The sequence below is a fragment of the Budorcas taxicolor genome, chromosome 24 (genome assembly GCF_023091745.1).
Source record: "Budorcas taxicolor isolate Tak-1 chromosome 24, Takin1.1, whole genome shotgun sequence".
Lineage (NCBI taxonomy): Eukaryota > Metazoa > Chordata > Mammalia > Artiodactyla > Bovidae > Budorcas > Budorcas taxicolor.
The window spans coordinates 16,459,280-16,473,109 of record NC_068933.1 but is presented as its reverse complement, the minus strand read 5'-3'; positions in this window follow the sequence as shown (position 1 = coordinate 16,473,109).

Below are 13,830 nucleotides of genomic sequence, written 5' to 3'. Positions count from 1 at the left end.
TAAAGGTGTCTGGATAGATCTAGGCAAAGAAATCTGAGTAAATATAGAGGTGAAGTCTATGAAACTATAAAATGATGATAAATGCATTTCAAAGGCATGCATTTTATTTACAACTTAATAAATTAAAATTTTATAAACATTGCAGCCTTTGCTATCCCATTTCCAGGAAGCAAATACAATTATAAAAAAGTCATCTTAGATTTGTATTTCGTGAATGCTTCCCCCCCCTTTTTTTTTTCCATCTGAATTGAAAAGTCAGGGCAGACTTAATTTCTTTTGGCTGTATCTTTAAAACAACTCCTGGAGCAATGAGATTATAACTGGAAAATCCTCCATTGATCAGTGCCGGGGTCCAGCCCCGGTGGATCCAGGGTGATTCGAAGGTGGGGGGACGGAGTCGGCGTCTTTGGAAAAATACATATTTAATCACAGATATAGAGAGATTAGAAATGGATAGTGTAGTAGGAAGATTAGTGGAGAAAAAGAGGCTGAATAACTTGGATTACGTGGAATAGCATCCATGCTCCAGATGGGAATTCAGCCAGAAAAACGGGAGCAAGAAAGAAGCGACATGGGGTAATCAGTCTTTCCAGAAACTGATCCGATTTCTTTATTTTTGGGTTTGCTTATATACCTTTTGTTACACATAGGGATGAATACAGAGTCACGCGGGGGTCAGCAGTCCTGACCTTTATCAAAATCAGGTGCTTCACATAAATGTATAAAAAAGGTACATCATCTTCTGGCCATGAGTGAGACCTGCTGACATTTTATGATCCTTTCTTTCTGATAACCAAAAAACTTATTTCTTCCAAGGGTGTTTTTTCTTAAACCAGGCACCACCCTCCAAATAAAGTTACATTCCTATAGGGTGAGGGTGTAGTGAGTTACAATCAAGAAAGGAATTTATTTAACCCAAGGTTAACAGGATTAGTCTTAAAGGTTAATACTTATTTCTCCTATATGCTTAAAGGTTAATACTTATTTCTCCTATATGTTAGTTATATTCATTAGAAGTGTAGGGAACATGGAGATTTAGCAGCAAACATCAGCCCAACAAATGAAAATCCTTTCACCAATGTTCCCCTTAAGATCTATTTAGTCTTAAGATATGATAAAGTTACATTTTTACATAGCAAGGACACAGTGATTTATAACAAAGTACAGTGATCTATTACAAAAGAGAAAATCCATTAACTCAAAAAGTCTAGTATTGCTAACATCAAAAACTACTTTATTTCCTTTGCTATATTCCAAATACATTGATTAATATATTCCCAAGTGCCTAAGGATATAGAGGCCTGGCGGCAATCATTGACTCAACAAGAAGAAAAAGCCCTATGCTAATTAAGACTCTCCAAATACTCCAAAACTCTCTGTGCTGTTTATGGTTGAGAGGTAGTAAACAATCATGTGGCAGGAGTATGGATAATCCTGTCACACAAGCTAGTCTGTCAGCAGAGAGGTTTGACCTGAGACATCCTTGTCCCACCCAGAGCAGGGAATTAGCAGCAATTATTGACACAACAAATGAAAAAACCCTTCACCAATATAATTCCTAACCAACACACTATACTAATAATTTCTAACTCCCCAAAAGAATTTGCCTTTAGTAAGTAAGTCTAAAACATCTCGTGCCTCTCAGATTGGGAGGCTGTAAACAATCACATGTGGCCGGATGAACCTATACAGGCGGGCTAGATAACCTTCAGAGGAGTCGGTAAGCTGAAACACTTGTCATGCCCAGGAATTTTTATTGCCTTGGAGCTGCATGTTTACTCCTTCTCCGAGAGAAACAGATATGGGGGAGAGCCCCCCGTTAAGTCAGAGGTGTAGGTGAGAGCATAAAACAGACTCTGGTTTGGGGGTTAGATGCTCGGGAACAGGGGGTTTCCTGAGGCTCGATCACGCCTTTGCGTACGCCAAGCCTCCTTCCTCATGACCTTTGCCATGGGCGGAGTTCCTCACGCTGGCCCCCGGCAGATCAGAGACTCCTCTTCCTCTCTCTGCTTCCTCAGCCTGGATTTCTCAGGACCCAGCCAGAGCAAAAAGCTACTTCCTTGGTAGGATGGCTGCCTACTTGCTAAGTCGCTTCAGTTGTTCGTGTCCAACTCTTTGCGACCTGTCCTTCCTAAGTTTTAAAAAAATCTAAAGCTTTTCTTGTTTATATTTTCAATCTTATGAAAGTGTTAGTTGCTCAGTCACGATCGACTCTTTGCTATCCCATGGACTGTACCCCACCAGGCTCCTCTGTCTGTGGGATTCTCCAGGGAAGAATACTGGAGTGGGTTGCATGCCCTCCTCCAGGGGATCTTCCTGACCCAGGGATTGAACTCACCTCTCTTATGTCTCCTGCACTGCAGATGGATTCTTTACTGCTGAGCCACCAGGGAAGCCCCTTCATATCTGTAGGATGGGACTGCTGCTAAGAGAGGAAGTTACTGTTGCTTTCCTTGCCAGAAACCAGCAGGTTCTGGAGTCGCCTTCTCCCTTCAAGCATCCTAACCCTCTCGGCATCCAAGCCAGGAAATGGCACCACTAACACTTTGTTTTTGAACTTCACACTTACCTCTTCATGATTTAATTGTTTATGCTTCCAGAAGAGTTGAGGGAAATAAACTAATACATTGAAAATAATTAAAAAGCAGCATCGTATTACACATTGATGCAGGGTATAGCTAAATATCAGAGTAAGCACTGAATTAGGAAGTTGAGTGTGTAAGGACCAATGTGTTTGAGAGAATGCTTGATCTTTGAATTGAGAGAGTTGCCTGGAAATTGGTGAAGGTGAACACAGGTGAAGAGGAGTGTGCGTGCTGAGAACTCAAAGCCTGTGCGGTTTGATGGGGAGGACGGAGCCAGATTGGAGAAAGTGTGGATCCACCACCAGACAGAGGCGTTTGGGTTTGATCATGCAGAAAATATGAAAAACTCAGATGTTTTTGAGTGGTAAAAGCCTGACAAAGAGCCTTAAGGCAGCGTTAACTCTCAAAGTCTCAGTTTTTCAATGTGTAAACATTGATGTGTTTGTGCACTCATATATTACAAATATATCATGCAAGGAAAAATGTGTTTGAGGCAGGAAATAAACAAATGTATTATTGACATTCTTAAGTGAGACTCTCAGTCGGCATTAACAGTAAAAGCATAAATCCTTCTTTTCAAAGTTTGCTTATAATCCTTCCATCTGCGTGTTAGTCCTGGCAACAGCAAAGACAGCTCCATCTACAGCATGGAAACAACACAGGTAAACAGCACAGGAGTTGCTGTGACCGAGAATGCAGGTGAAATGCACACTGGCACAGCTTGGCTTGTGGTTTAGAATTCTGTTCTAAACTCTGAAGTCCTAAAATGCACAGGCTAAAGAAATCCCATCTAGCAGGACTCACTAGGCAGTGTTGGATAACTTCCTATCCCCGGGAGCTGTGGCAGATGCTGGCTTCCCAGAGGGGAGGCTGGATAGAGGCTGGATAGCACACTCATGGATGCTGAACCAGATTCAGGACCGTGCCAAGCAGAGGGTGATGAGGCATCAAGTTATGTGCAGGCCAGCAACAAAAGGCACCGTTATCACATCGTGAGGGCTGGCTCACCATTGTGTTGATGAACGAGGACTCTGGCCCCAAATACCAAAACGGAAGTGATTTTCTAGAAATCTTGCTTTATATTCATATTACTGCATCTCTCAGGGTTTCTAAAATGCTCAATAAATTTTTTCTGTACGAATACATTTAAAAAGTTACAATTGGATGGCATCTTATAAAAACATCATGCATACTACATATATATTTTTTAATTAATTTCTTATACAGTTGTTAAAACATAAATTTTTGTAGCTTACTTACTTAATACACCTGAGATTAAAATGCTTAGAATGCTTTCTGTTTTCCCTGTATTCAAGAGGACAACCAGAATTCGTGTTCTCAAATCAAGGCAAAAACATCTTTGAGACAGTATGATTATTACGTGAGTTTTCCCTTTTAGTGCTCCTTTTAAAAGTTGTAGTTCACCTTTAAAAATTAAAGTCCACTGACATGCAGAATGATCATAAAATAGATGTTTCATTGTTAGGGTGGAAAGTTTCTATAATTGGGTTTTAATTAAGTTATTTTAAATGGATATTTCAAAACCTGAGTGGGTGTGTTAATAACGTGCTAATATATGCAGGTGGTAATGTCTTTTCTCCTATTGATTGTGAGTGAATCACGCTTTTATCAAGATTTGCCCCTGTCATTTCTTCCTCAACACCCTCCTTTTTTCTCTTCCCTGCATAGGCATTCAGGTGGCAACCTTGAAAATACTCCTAACTAGGAGACAAAGCTGTGAAGCCCCATTCCCAGGCTTCAAGTAAAACTTCCACTGTTTACATCTTTACATATTCTGTCCACATTAAACTTTGGATGTCAGACGGCATAGTTGCTTCGAAAGGAAGCTGTGGTGTGTCCTCCGAAGGGCAGGCACAGGAGCCATTGCTTTGACCACTGATCCTCTAGCTTTCCTGACTCACTGGAGGGGAGCAGCGAGCAGGTGGGTCCAGGGAAGTCTGCTTGCTTCTGAAAAGCCAAGTCCGTCAGTCGTTCCTCCTGTTTTCATTCCTGGGAAAACGGGATTCTAACTCAGGGTAGCACACAGGCTCTCTGGAGCATAGCTGGAGATGAGATTTGGATGAATTAAGAAGACTGCCCTCTCCCAAGAGTGCCCCCTGGCTGGCCCACACAGCCCACCTTCTGACTCCAAAGTAGGTTTGGAGTAACAGGCTCGTGTAACAGGCTGCAGGTCCTCTAGCAGGCTCAGCAGACTTCAGTTCTGACACACAGCTGCCATCTGATTGTCTCAGGTGCTGTGATGAGCCCCCATCCCAGACGCCCACTGTGACCCTGCCTCCTTGTTCCCGGAGCACAGCTCCCATCTGCGTAGCCCTCTCACACTCCAGCCGTCGTCTTATGATTTGTCTTCAGCATCATGTGGCTTCTATGTGCTCAAGCTTGAGGCGCTGGAGAGCTTTCAAGAAAAGGTAAGACATCTATGAGTTGGATATATGTTGTCATGGATATTTTCTTATACTTTATATAGGGTCAGGAGGACAGGAAGTAGCCATAGTACTCTTTAAGCCACTGGCCAAATTTGGGTGGTTCGAGGTAATATCAATATATTCCATTTTCATGCCTAGATGCTACACTGGCATCAGTATATTTATGATAGAAATATACTGATCTGTAGAAATGAATTAGATGACGACAGCCTCAGAATATAAGGGGGAAAAAGTGTTATTTTGGATTTAAGTTGCAAACGTTAGAATATCATGTGTAATTTCAGTAAAACAATGTACTATGCTAGCTGGTTTGCTAAAATGGCATCAGGAGCTAATGGGAGCGGCATGTGGAGCTAATCAGATTCACATCCGTGCTCTGTTACTTCTACGACGTGTGTGCAGTTTGGACAAGTTCCTGAGCTTCTCCAAGCCTCAGTGTCCCCAGATACGAAATGCTAATGTTGACTATCTCCTGTGATTGTTGTGAGGATTTGGTGAATTATTACGTGATTAGACAAGACTCAAGAAGTCCTACCTGTTTCTGTTATTGGATCAGGCAGTAACATTTAGAATGGATCCCTGTTTGCAAGAGAACTTTGCCTCAATGAAAGGCAAGTGAAACGCATGCTCAAAGAAAAGCATGTCCACTCCGCCTTCATAACAGATAAGGAGCTGGCAGATACGGCTAACGTACAGATCGAAAATGCAATTCCAACACAGTTGTGTTCTACCCAGCTTTCCGGTATCTGAGCGATTTAAACAGTCCCTTCTAAGTTGGCTTCCTTGTTAAACGTCTTGTAAATGTTTAACCCCTGAAGGGCCTTTTAAAATATGATTTTTTTTATTTACTTGCCTATATTGTCTTTGGCTCTGCTGGGTCTTCATTGTGTGCGGTCTTTTCTCTGGCTGTGGCAAGTGGGGGCTCCTCTGTAGTTGCAGTGTGCGAGCTTCTCGCTCCAGTGGCTTCTCTTGATGTGGCGCACGGTCGCTCGGATGTGTGGGCTTCAGTAGTTGCGGCCCCCGGGCTCTAGAGCGCAGGCTCAGCAGTTGTGGCAAACAGGCTGAGTCGCTTCAAGGCATGGGGGATCTTCCCAGATCAGGGATCGAACCCGTGTCTCCTACATTGGCAAGTGGATTCTTTACCACTGAGCTACCAGCTACCTGAAGCTGCTTTTGCAAACTTGGTTTTTGGTCTCTTATCCCCACACTTCCCATACATACCAAGTCTATCGTACCTACTGCCCTTCTTTGATCTGTAATTGCTGTCCCCACTTTATTCTTACATCTTTGCTAAGAGTGGGGTTTGGGAACGAATATCTCCCAAAACTTCAAAACAAATATTTCAGAATCCTCGGACAAATCCCCGTATTATCTGTATTGAAACAGCACTCACTTGGCCCCAGTGCAGAACCCATCATGGACAAAGGAATTGGAAAGTGTATTATTTAAGGTGGGCTAGAGTTCAGCTGTAAGAAACCACACATAAACAACCACTGCAAAATGAGATGAAGTCCCTGATATTTAGTTACAGATGTAGGCGTGGTTCTCACCAGGTGGGGTCTTGCTTGGACAGAGTATCTCAGTTTCCTGGTGTTTCACAGCTTTTTTTATACCCATTCAGGAAAGACATGCCAAAAATTTACACAGATAAGGGCAGACGTCTGTGCCCCTCTGGATTCTTAATGGAAACCAACAATTAACAAGGCTATACATTCAGTTAGGAGAAGAGCCAAGAGTTGTTAGCGTAGCATTGCTCATCTGTATCTCTAACCACACAGCAGCCCCGTCTGCAGCCCCCAGCCTTTGTGACTTACCCTGCCATCGTGCTGGCAATTTGATTCTGAATTTTGTCGAAGGAAATCCATTTACCCACAAAATGCCACACTCATCCAGAAAAGAAAATAACAGTAGGTGATCTTTTTACTCCAAATATGAGCCTTATGTGAGAGTTACTTGATAACATAAAGAAAAGTATGTAAACAGATATATGTGTATAAATATGATGTCTATGGCTGTATGCATTGGTTTTTATTAGCTGCTGCAACAAAATTCCATGGACTGGGTGGGCTAAACAACGGAAATTTATTTTCTCATACTTCTAGAGTCTGTAAGTTCCTGATCAAAGTCCCACAGAGTCAGAAGAGCCGTCTTGCTGGCCTGTACAGCTGTGGCCTAACATGACCTTTCCTTGTGAATGGAGAGAGAGAAAGAGTGAGAGAGACTCTTCCTATAAAGCCACTAATCCTAGCAGATTAGGGCCACACATTCATGATCTCGTTTAACCTGTGTATGCGTGCATGCTTAGTTGCTCAGTTGTGTCCGACTCTTTGCAACCGTATCGCCTGTAGCCCACCAGACTCCTTTGTTTATGGGATTGTCCAGGCGAGAATACTGGAGTGGGTTGCCATTTCCTCCTCCAGGAGATCGTCCCAACCCGAAGGATCGAACTCATGTCTCCTGAGGCTCTTGCATTGGCAGGTGGATTCTTCACCACTGAGAAGGCCCTAATTACCCCCTGAAGCTCAGTCTCCAAATACAGTCACATCAGAGGTTAAGGCTGGGCTTAATTATAGAAATCGGGGGAGAGTGGTGGTGAACAGTTCAGTCCATACTATGTAACCACTATAGTAAACCACTGTTATACAGATTTATTCAGAAAAGTAACATAATCTTTTATAATTAATTGTCAGGTCATCTAACATCGAAGATCTACTCTGTAGACCTTACCAAACCCCGTGTCTTTCATTTCTGGTCCTATCTCAGTAACAGGATAGCCTTTCTCATCACATTTTCTCCTGTTAAGTTCAGTCAACACACAAAGCATTATTTCAGCACTTGGTATATGAAATCAACAACCCCTCTTTTCCCATGCCAGCCGGTTTCCTACCTCATACATGCCAGTTCTAGTTTATGAGATCTGAACTTGTAGTGCTTTTATTCTTCAGATTTCTCCAGTACCTAAATTTCATGCTAAGATTCCTGGAGTTGTTTATCCTCCCAGCCTTCTGAGATCTGGAAGCTGTACCTAAGTGCCAGCCACCTCACGCTCATAAGTGTTTGCATTTCACGTCTGAAACTCAAGTTTCACACTGCTCTGAAGGCTCACTGATTTGTCAAAGGGAAAGAGAACTTATTCACTTGCTATCATCATATTTAACTCTGTCTCCATGAGATTTTTTAGTTTCCAACCAGTTTATCACTTCCAGTTTTCCTCTCCCACCAGCTTTCTGAGCAACCCCCGTCCTGCCATGGCAATTAGCACACGTACCCCTGTCCACCACACCTCCAGGCACATGTACACCGTCTTTCTCAGGGTATATTCTCCCATTACTGCCAAGTAGAAACCTCTTTTCAAAAGAAAGAGATTGCCTCTCATTGGCCCCTTAGCCTCCTACTCAAATATATACCCAGAAATTTTCATGGAACTCAAAAAAACCTTTGGATCAAAGTTTAATGTGTTTCCTAGTTGGCAGGCAATACAGCTTGGGATTTTCCTTTTTTAAATTAATTTTTTATTGAAGTATATCTGATTTGCAGTGTTGTGTTAATTTCTGCTGTAAAGCAAAGTGACTCAGTTATACACATATATACATTCTTTTTTGTATTCTTTTTCATTATGGTTTGTCCAGGAGATTGTATATAGTTACCTGTTCTATACAGTAGGACTAGCTGTTTATCTATTCTAAATGTAATAGTTTGTATCTAACTCCCAGCCTGGGATTTTCTTGAAGATTTATGAAAAGTCACTGCAACTACCTTGACAGTCCTTGCAGGCCCAGACTGATAATAGAACACTCAACTCTATAGTTAGATTATGATGTAGGTTTTATGTGTCTGGGAAGTCTAAATCTAGAAACCATTTTAGATGGCTTTGAATTATTTGGGGAATAGTTTTAAAAACTTAAATGGTTCCTCGGCCACATCGAAGAGAGTATAAAAACTTATTTATTATTAATCTCCAGGCCACTGTGACTTGGTTTAATGCCTTTCCCTTCCCGAACTCCACTCACCTGACCGCACCCCTAGCTGTAGCTGAAGGGACCCATGAGAGGCGCTTGACCTACACTGGCCCGTGACACCATTTTGTTTCAGAAATGTAGGATTGAGAGAGGCCAGTCACTCTTCACGGGCCTCTTGAGCTCAAGGCGTGTAAAACTAAGATCTGCAGGGTCCTCTTCTGCGATGAAGAGAAAAATGATGGGAGCTGATGGGCAGAGAGAAACAGAGGAAGGACCAGGCAGCCCCAGAGGCAGACGGAGGATGGCTGAGAGCATGGGCTTGGTCTCCGAGGGAATTGCCAGCTGCTCTTTCCCGTGGCTTCTGAGGCCCAGCTGCTGGTTCTTCATCTGAGTTCCATGACCTTCCCTTATATGGTGAGTTGAATGGTGTTATGGTCTGGATGTTCATGTCTGCCCCCCTAAACTTATGTGTTGAAAGCTTAATCTCCAATGTGATCGTATTTAGGGGAGGGTGGCAGGGGGTAATTAAGTCATGAGGCTGGAGCCTCATGAATGGGATTGGTGCCCTTATAAGCAGGGACAGTACAGCGCTTACCTCCTGTCTTGGCTCCGCACCATGTGTGGACACAGCAGGAAGAGGCTGTCAGCAAACCAGGAAGCAGTTCTGGATCTGCTGACACCTTGACTTCTGGCTTCCCAGCCTCTAGAACTATGAGAGAGAAATGTGCGTCGTTTAAGCCTCCCAGTCTATTGTAATTTGTTATATCAGCCCAAACCAAAGTATATGGTAACCTCCCAAGAGATATGTCAACCTAAAACCTCAGAATTGACCCTGTGTGTAATAAAGGTCTATGTAGATATAAGCCAAGATCTTGAGATGAAATCGTTTCTGGACGAGGGTGGGGCTTAAATTCAGTGATGGATGTCCTTTTAAGAGACTAAAAAGGAGAACACAAAGACATAGAGGAGATGATGATGTAAAAGCAGAGATGAAGGATGGAGACACAGCTTGGAATGATGCTTAGGCAAGCCAGGGAATGGCCAGGATGGCTGGGCAGCCATGGGAGGCTACATGAGAAGCGGGTGAGGATTCTCCCCGTGAGTCTTCAGGGCCAGCGGCCCTGCCACTGCCTGATTCTGGACTTCCAGATTCCAGAACCATGAGAGAATAAATTTCTATTGTTTTAGGTCAACTGGTGTGTGGCAATTTGTTGCAGCAGCCTTAGGAAACGGACACACCTCTTAAATCTTTCACTTCATTCTATTTAAACTAACAGGGACAATGTTTAGCTTTAGTAATAAACAAAAGTTATTTCACTAAGACAGAGGTTTATTTATAAATAACAATTCCTTGACAAACACAATTTAAAATTATACTTATTGTAGGACAGCAAAATATTATTTTAAACAATGTTAACATATTCAACAAACTGCCCTGCAGTCCATGTTGTGCTTAGTTGCTCAGTCATGTCCAGCTCTTTGTGACTCCTCGGACTGTACCGCCAGGTTCTTCTGTCCCTGGGGATTCTCCAGACAAGAATACTGGAGTGGGTTGCCATGCCTTTCTCCAGGGAATCTTCCCAACCCAGGGATCAAACCTCCCACACCGCAGGCAGATTCTTCACCATCTGAGCCACCAGGGAAGCCCAAGAATACTGGAGTGGGTAGCCTATCCCTTCTCCAGGGGATCTTCCCGACCCAGGAATTGAACCAGGGTCTCCTGCATTGCAGACGGATTCTTTACTTGTTAGATTATGTTAGATTATGATGTAGGTTTTATGTGTCTGGGAAGTCTAAATCCAGAAATCATTTTAGATGGCTTTGAGTTATTTCAGGAATAGTTTTAAAAACTTAAATGGTTTCTCAGTCACATTGAAGAGAGTATAAAAACAGCTATAGTCCATGGGGGTCTCAAAGAGGCGGACACAACTTCGTGACTGAACAACAGTTTAACAAACTATTGAATCACAACAAGGAGATAGTGTATAGCGGGGACAATGACTACCCTGTAGTCACTGTTCATTCATTTGACATGGGCTCAACATCCAACGTAAATATTTTCCCTGCTGTTCTAAGATGGGAAGATCGGGCATGCATTTAATTTTTCAGTTTGTTTTCTAATTATTCATGGAAATGATAATGCCTTTTTCTTTAGTTACTGGTCACAGTGAAGTACAGATCTATAGAGCACTAAACCGCAAACAGGAAAAAACCATCTAATGGGAAAGGGGGAAAAAGAGCCATTAGATTCCAGGGACTCTAGACCAGATTCACTCAGTCTCTTTCACAAATCAACAGGACTTTCTCTTCAGCTATGGCCCGTTAATTAGCTGATCCTCTAGTATTCGGGGCTGTAGTAAGAGATTCCATCTTCCCACACGGAGACATGCAAACCTCCAAAGATCTAGAAAATAGACCAGACACTGGAACAGGACATGATTTAGTGAAACTCACTGAGGTTAAAGAAAAGCTGTAAGGCCCAGAGAGGTGCTATGAATTCCCTGTAGTTGCACAATCCAGTTAATGCATTCTGACTGCTACTAAGTGCAGGACCAAGGAGGCTGCAAGACTGGGCTGCTTAGAAATGCACACGGCTCCCAAGCTAAAGAAGAAAAAACATCAAAACGAGCAAACACAAAACACTACAAGACTTTAAAATGCTATTTTGTGGTCACCGGAGGAAACTGAATCCTGCCTTCAATTCTATCCCTCTGTCCCTGAAGTGAATAAGAAAGAGAAGTTCATGTTTCTTTTGAAAGCTATGTTGTCTATTCAATAAAGTCTGAATAGTAAGAAAATTAGGTTCTGCCCTGCCCTTGTCTGTATTTCTCAGCTGGGTATATATTCCTGAACAGAGTCACACATCTGCAAGTAAATTAACCCAAGAGAAAAGAAAATGGTGTTTATTTAAAGTTCAAGGCATTTCTTAAACATAAGGATTTGGTCCAATGGGTCACTGATTTCATTTTCAGAGCACTGATAACAAAATCCATATATTTAAACATTAAGAAAATAATAATAAGGAAAACCTTTTACTTGTTTTGCTTCTTCTCCATGACATTTCTTGAGGGTTTAGGCATTTGGCCCCTAATTTTATTTTTCACTTCACTGCTCTGACAGCTGAGCTGCAAAGCTTGGCATTCAAAAAAAAAAAAAAAATCAGTATGAGTGGTTGAAATGTATTATTTCCTTGGTTTGAGAAGGCTTGAGATGTCTGGAGACTTACTTCCCAGCCATCTTAGTTGGTTTTATTGACGATGGGTCACACAGCTTTTTGATGAAAGATGAATTGGAAAGAAAAGGAATGTAATGATCTGGTCTGGGGTCCAGTGGCGTGGAGATGCACTGGATAGCTTAGTGTGTACTTGAGTCCCAATCTTCTTCTCTGCACCAGGACAAGAATGTCAATTGAAGCTCCTGGTTTCGTATTCTTGTCATTACTCAGACAGGAAAGCAGTGTTTTGTTCTCTGTAATCTTTACCATCATTTACTGGTAATCTCCTCTCAATCCTGACAGTTGCATCTTCAGATTTACCAATCAGATCATCATCCTTATCAGACAGGGCTTGTCTTAGGCTTCCCAACTGTGTGTTGTCACCTCGGCAGTCTTGCTTCTTAAATCAATCCTCATCTGGGTTCCAGCCCTTTGGTAAACAACCTTCAGGTAAGATTTTGATTCCAAGGAAATCAGAAGCTCCATTGCTGCCTTACTTTAGCCTTATCTAAGATGCTGGCTATTATTTCTCACAGGGAAACAGTAACTTGCCCAGAAATCACTCACTTCGTGGAATAAGAGTAGTGAATCGTCTCAGAATCTTTAGTTACACTGTCTGAGAACCAGAGGCAAGACTCCGCTGCCCTTCAAGCTTCTATAGAAACCATCCAGAGCCATTTTCTTAACCAGATTTGAAAACAAACAAACAAGCAGGCAATGCCCAGAAGTGCCTGCATTTGCTGAGTTTATAAATTGTGAATGAGTCGCGAATGTTTTGCCTTGTCATGAAAGAGGAAAATCTAAATTTTAAATGCCTGTGCCTCAAAAATAAACACAAGAAAGGATAATCAAGAGAAAATCAAATGAGAACAAGTGGAAATCTTTTTTGCTTTTTCTTTTTACCAGGTCTAATGCGGGGGTGCAGTGGGCTATGTGAGCTGGAGGGGAACAGAGTGGGTCATAGAGCAAAGGCAGAGGTGAGGGTTGTTCCTTGGGTAGGTTGTTCCTGGAGTTGTTCCATGAGGTGGCTCCAGCTTTAGAATAGTAGGCAGGCCAGGGACAGACCCCTCATCACTATAAGCTTGCCTGAATGGCATTCATTGTCATTTAATGCAAAATCCTGGGAAAACACCCTCAAGACTAGGAAGAACCCACCCTCCTACTGAATTGAGGGCTAGAGACGGTCCATGTATTTTTTTCCCAGTCTCTCAGTGTGTTCTGCTTGGAATTGGGTTCGCCCAATGTTTAATGCCCCCTTGCCCTTTGAATGTAAGAACATACATATGTTATTTATCTCTCTTCTCCAGTCTTGTATATTCCAGCCTTTCCGGGTTATTGCCATTATTTATGACTCTACTAAAATGTTAAAACTGGCTTCAGAAATGTCAAACAGAATAATGGGAATGGAGAAATCAGAGACAGAAGTCAGCTATAACCAGTCCCATCGCTCCTGCTTCTATATGGCAAGTGTGACTTATTTTCTTATTCAGAGTGCTTTTGTAGCCAAGTAAAACTTCCATTCTTTAAAATGCAAAGACATGCACTCACACACATGCACCAACTTGTCCACAGAGGTAAAAAGAGCATTTTCCTAAGATGTCAGTTTACTGAATTAAGTCTGTGTT